The sequence below is a fragment of the Macaca thibetana genome, chromosome 5, assembly GCF_024542745.1.
Source record: "Macaca thibetana thibetana isolate TM-01 chromosome 5, ASM2454274v1, whole genome shotgun sequence".
Classification (NCBI taxonomy): Eukaryota; Metazoa; Chordata; class Mammalia; order Primates; family Cercopithecidae; genus Macaca; species Macaca thibetana.
In genome coordinates this window covers 83976347-83982704 of record NC_065582.1, presented here as the reverse complement: position 1 = coordinate 83982704, position 6358 = coordinate 83976347, and the positions used below count along the sequence as shown (strand labels likewise).

The 6358-nt window shown below is 36.3% G+C and overlaps 1 long non-coding RNA gene across 1 annotated transcript in view; it reads left to right on the top strand.

Moving 5' to 3' along the window:
* Positions 1-300: 300 nt before the first annotated feature.
* Positions 301-6358, top strand: part of LOC126955194 (uncharacterized) — an 86820-nt gene continuing 80762 nt past the window's right edge. The window contains exon 1 of the long non-coding RNA XR_007725831.1: positions 301-1269. This is a non-coding gene — a long non-coding RNA (uncharacterized LOC126955194). The remainder of the gene's footprint in view (positions 1270-6358) is intronic.

Here is a 6358-nt window from a genome sequence, read left to right as displayed (position 1 = left end):
TCTCACCATTATCGCCATTATTTACCAACTTATCTTTTAAAATTAGAGGCAAAATTAGTTCTTTTTGCCTGTTCAGACTCCTGAACTTCAAATTATAAGTAAAACATGTTGCTGCACCTGCCCTGCCAATCCCCAGCCCTGCATCGATCCAACTGTTAACTTTCTCAACTCCTGCTTCCAGGCAGCTGAGCATGGGCAGAGAAAAATCACATAACTCCATTTACTGGCACTCTGACAAATCTATGTTCTCCAGCATCAGCTGGGCCCTCTGTGCTACTGGCGGTCCTTTTATTTCTCCCCAGTCAGCTCAGTTTCAGATTTCCCTTACAGCTGTTCCAAACTATTAACATGCTCTACAATCCCCTCATTCTAAGCAGATGACCTTGCTCATATATCACAGACAAAATAGAGCTCCTCTTCTTCCCCTCCGTCAGCAAACTGACCCATGAGGACACCTAGCTTCTCCCTCCCTTTCTCCTAAGTCAAAGAAGAGTAATCTCTTCAAATCCCTGAAGTTAGAGAATATTGGACACCATCTCCTCAGGCATCTTCAGGGACCTCATTACATCAGGCATGTCCCCTCACACTTTGGTGTCTTTAATCTATCACTCTCTGAACTCTGCCTTCTACATTTCAGTCTACACATTGGCTCAGCTTTTTCCTTGTCACCATGTGTGAGCATGCATGTGTGCAAACGCACACACACAAACACACAGAGAAGCACAATTCTTTAATCATTTCAGCCTCTCACTCATGCTGCAAATTGTCTTGTATAGCAATTATCTGTTTACATGGCAGTTTTCAACTGGTCCAGTGGTTTTTAATCGTTGTCGTGTCACAGATCCCTTGAAAATCTGATTAAAGAAATGGATCTTCTCCCCAGAGACAAGCGCTACCGACACAGACACACACATACACACATACACACACACACACACACAAATGTACACACAATTCCAGGTTGCTCACGGACCCCCTCTAGGAGATGCTACTGTCACTCATTCATATTTCCAGTTCTACTCCTCTTCCGGGCACACTGGAGAATTACACTTCCTTGCTGACTGGAGATAAGTCACCGCTTTGGCCAATGAAGTGTGAGTGGAAGTTTTCAGAACCTTTAAGAGCCTGTACGCAATTTGCCACGCTTTCTCTTTTTGCTTTGTCACCAAAACTGCTGTGTTCCAGATAGTGACTACTCTGTCTGCGTGGGTCCTGGAGAGAGGAGGATGCAGAGCACAGCACTTAGCCACCCTGCAATGGACACATAGAGTGAGTGAGAAATGAACCTAGTGGTTTAGAGCATCTGGGATTGGGGGATGGTCGATTACTGTTGCTGGACCTAGGCTGTCCTGCTGCATAGCAGAGCACTCTCCACCTGATAGAAAATAATCTATGTCGGAAAGATCCTATTCAGGGGAGTTTAAGCTTTCCCCCGACCTTTTCTTAATGAAGATCCTTTCACCTCATATTGCTATATTTCGTTCTCTTTACCTAGAAGAATCTTTCCCTGGTTCTTCCCAGGACTCATCCTTCAAATCTCAGCTCATGTGTTACCTTCTCACACTGGTCCTTCTTGACCTCTTTCCTACCCTTATCCCAGCCCCAGTCACTATGATTCACTCCAACCATTTTGTTTTTTCACAAACTGCATCACAGTCTGTAACAACTTATTTATTTTCTCTTACTCTTCAGTTCTGAATTCACAATACGGAATTTTTGCTATCAAAAATGACTCATAAATAATGTCATGCTACTTTCATTTATGAACTTAAGAAAAGGAAATGCATTCAAAACATGGAACTTTTTCATTTAATATGATAAAAATAGACCATGAATGTTCTATAGCAAGTCACATATTTTACATTTTTAAAAACTACGTTAGTAAAAATCTCTAGCTAAAAATATTGGACAGATGTCCAAATGTTTGGATGTGCATCAAGAGCAAACCACTGAACCTTGGTATTTACCCAGTTACCATTAAGAGGTCAACTTGACATTTTGGTTTCTTTTCAGATAGTTGTGGCCAACAGCTCTTACAACCTTTGATCCCAACCCAGTTAAATTGTAGTTTTTGTTACTCATTGATATACAGTTTTTGTTTTCTGTGTTTTTTAAAATTTTACTCAGTATATGCACCAAATGGTTTTCCTTTACCATGACAGCCAGGATTAATCGTGATGTTTCCGAAACTATTAAGAGGCTAACCCTTTGTTCTGCATCCAGGGATATAGGTAATAATATCTTGTCACAGAGTAAATAATCAATTCATACTTGTTAAATTAATGAATGAAATCAGTATTATAAAATTACCAAATAGCTCTTTCATTTGACTTTAATATATATAACTAATGACAATAAAAGATAGTAACTGTTCTAATTTTAAAAACCAAAGTTTTAGCCTTATTAGTTTTACCTGTCTACAAACATGTTTATTGCCTAAGAATTTCAGATATGTAGAACTTAAAATCAGCATGTAAGTTTTCTATTTTCATTGCCTTTGTGTTAAACCATACTGACATTTGAGAAGAAATTCAGAAGCTATGATACTGTTCTTCCAGAGTATAACAGATTTGGAAAATATTCTCTAGAAATCTATCTCTTCAAATGTTACATTACAAAAGCAGAAAGCTTTAGGGCTCTCTTAATTAGTTATTAGAATAGGATAGAAAGTCTTGATGAGAACAACCAAACAAAATGTTTTAAAACTTCTATAGAAATAAGCTTGATTTGGAAACAAAATTAAGTTTATTTATTTATTTTTTTTCTTAAGCTTTATTGTTTTCTTTAAATTTTCTGTGTGGTAGTGTGTATTGCCAAATAGTGTCTCTTAAAACGTTACCTTATCTCTTACATTAAATGTGTAAGTGGCAGGTAATAGGTACATTTTTCAACCTATCTTTTACAAAAATTCTCATATGCAATTCAAAAATAACATGAAATTTCAGGATGGAGTTAGGTGTTTTTTCTCTCTTTTTAGATTGTCTTCTTTCAATTAACTAATTTTTAAAAAGTGATTATCTATGATCTGCTACCCTGTTTTAAGAGAATATGAGTAATTAGATGGTACTTAATATCTATAACATTGGACATGAAGATGTGTGTGCACACACGTGTGTATGTGTAGGGTAGAGGGCTTTTAAAAATAATTTTGCATACAATGAAGGGCATCTCTCAATTCCTCATCACTGCAAAACAACCTTCAAATAAAAATTACAAATGATTCTTTTCTGCTCCAGAAAATTTCAACCAAACACATAACTTTCACAGAAATAGTTGCTATAGAAATGCAAAGGGGACAAATAACACTGAATTATGCTATCAAAAAATTGCAACTAAAGTCGGGCAGTATCAAGGTTTATGTTTAATAATGCTGACTGTATGTATTCTTGACTTTGTGTATACTCTAAATTGAATGTTCTGAGTCCCAAATTGGAAGGTACTTCACTACCAAAAATAAGATATCTAAATGAAAATATGTTAGCATGCATTCCAGATTAGGAAATCAGTACATGCCAAGAAAGGTTCATTTGTACAAAAAAGGTAAAATTTAATAAGTAATGGATTCGAATAATGCCAATTACTTTTCTTCATTTCATACAAAATTTCATTTTTAATAATATACCAAGGTAATGAATGCTGTTTATGACTTATTAAATGTACATAGTACTGCAGCTTATTAATACCCTGTGAACTGTAAAAAGCCAAATATATTTACAGTAGTATTGGTCACAAAAATAGTGGGGAAACTTTACAATTGTGAGAATGTGCAAATGTTCTCACTAAGGCAGTATTGACCCAGACAACCACTGAGTATGTGTCCCCTCAAATGCCTCAAAATTCTGGAAGGCTCATTGTGAAACATGTCAGTGCACAATATTTCAAAATTTCAGCACATACAAAATGTCACTGTATCAAGTGAAGAAAAGTTACATTTCCTGTACAAAATTTGTAGACACCTTGGCTCACAAGAATAAATGCTGCTTCAGGTTTTGACATGTCTTTCATTTAATTTGCTAATGTACTTATTTTGAAATACTGTTCTATGATAGCATTTAGGGTAACATAAACCTTTATGTTTATTAATGAAAAGAAGATCATAGGATAAATCTCCTAAAAATGTTTGCCTCTGTTTTTAGCTTGTTTGGAGATTATACTTTAAATACTGAATTGCCACCAAATCCTCTGGTAAATGTGAAGGTAGTGCTCAAACTCTTGCAGTCTTTGATCTTGTCAATTAGTTTTATATGAGAGAAAAAGTTGTATCAGTCAACTGCAACCTTACAATTTTAGGAAGAAGTGATTTTAGAAGATTCAGACATCCTATGTTCTAAAACCAAAATAGCCCCATTGTTAAAAATAAGACGCAGATATAGATCAGATAGTTGTGGCCAACAGCTCTTACCACCTTTGTCCCTAAGCCAGTGTAAATAGTCATAAGTAGTTGATTTTTATATTCGTGCTATGAATATAAAATTTATACCCACAATATAACATTTAACCTATTCATGTTAAAAAACTTAACTCCTGGTTACCAATATTATCAATAGAATCTGCTCAAGAGAATAAAAAGAGGGAGGAGAGAGAGAAAAAGAAAGAATCCTCTCAGAAATACGATAGAACATTAGTCACCTCTCTACACCTTCCTCTCTGAAAATATCAATCCTATGATTTCAATAGCCTTCTATTTTACCTGGCTTTAGCAAGATTATAATCAAAATTTTATCTGAATCCACCTATTACCTAAGTGAGGTTTTCAGATTCAGTTTGGAAGAATGGAAGAGCATGGGTTATGGTGTTGAACAGGCAAAAATTCAAAGCAAAGCTCCAACATGTGCTGTCAATCTTGGTCAAGATGTAACCCTTCTGTTTTTTCATTTATAAAATCAAAAGACACTTATCACATAATAATCCGAATTTTGTATCAATGCTCCATTGAAATTATCTTCATGAAGATCACCCATAGTCTTTTAATTCTAAAATTTCATAAATATTTAGCTCTGATTATATTTTACCTCTTTGAAATATGATTCTTTATCATTTCACAATTCTTAAAAGTGTTCTTTTAAAGTGTTTAAAGTGTTTTTAAAGTGTGCTTTAATTCTAATTTGGTTTCTGTGACCTATCCTTTTCTGCCTTTTTTTTTTTTTCCCGTTCTGAGGGTTTATTTTCACTTTTTTGCAGACTCTGCTCTCTCTGCTGTTCATCAAACAACCTCTGTGCTCTTCTCCCTCTGAATTGTCTTCCCAAAATATTTTATCCACTATTCCTCCTGCCTCATGGCTTCAACCATCACCTATAAGCTGATGATTGCCCTATATGTGCCTGCTTTCCACATCTCTGTCCCAAGCTCTTGCCTATTGGACAAATTCACTGGGTTGTTCTGAGTGCCATCCAAAACTCCACCCACTTCAACCCAAGATAGAAAGCTGGAACACATCCCAGACTCCTTACCCTACCTCATTCTGCTCTCATATCCCACTAGTGATAGCTTATTGATTCTACCTCTAAAATATGTATTTCTTCTTATTTCTGCCACTGCCATAGTTCAGTTCCTCTGAGCTTATCAATGGAATAGCTTCCGTATTATTCAGAGTCATCTCAGTGTTGTAATAAAGAATGTTTGTGGCAAATGCTGGAATCAAAATCTCAATGGTTTAGCACAATAAACATACATTCCTTGTTCGTGTCACAATCCAGCACAGGTTGGTTGGACAGGATCTGCTTCATTCAGGTGACCAGGCTTCTTCCATCTCGTGGTTACACCACCTCCTATTAGCTTAGAATTCCCCCCAGACACTTGTATCTGGCAGGCAGCTGAGCAGAGGGAGAGTGGAGTTTGGTTATGGGCTTGCTCTATATACAGTGGTGGCGCAGGGACAGCATAACTGCAATTAAAACTCCATTCAGAAAAAAGGAATCAGGGGATGTACATGTTCACTAGGACACTATAATTCTACAATCCTGTTTGGCAGGCTTCGTGATATCCCCTAGCCTGGGGAGATGATAAATTTGTAGATTAAACTTTAATTCTGCTCTCTGGAAATAAGTCTTTTGTCTTTTTCTTGCTTGACCCTCAAGCTTTTCCCTTTAGAAGTTCTTATTGTTTATTTATTCCTTTTGGACACAGCTGAAATGAGTGTAGCCAAAGCAAAAAGGTGATTTTATAGGTCAAACAGTCAAAGTTGTTTTAATCAGCTATTTTGGATTTCTTGACAATACAAGTTCTTTGAAATCTTAGTAGGCTTCTGTTGTATTTGCTTCCTCGTACAACTCTCAGGTCTTTTCTCTTTTCTCTCCCTCTCTCCAGGTCTCTTTGTCTATTAATCAGATCTGTAGCTAAGTCATATTGTTCAGCTAA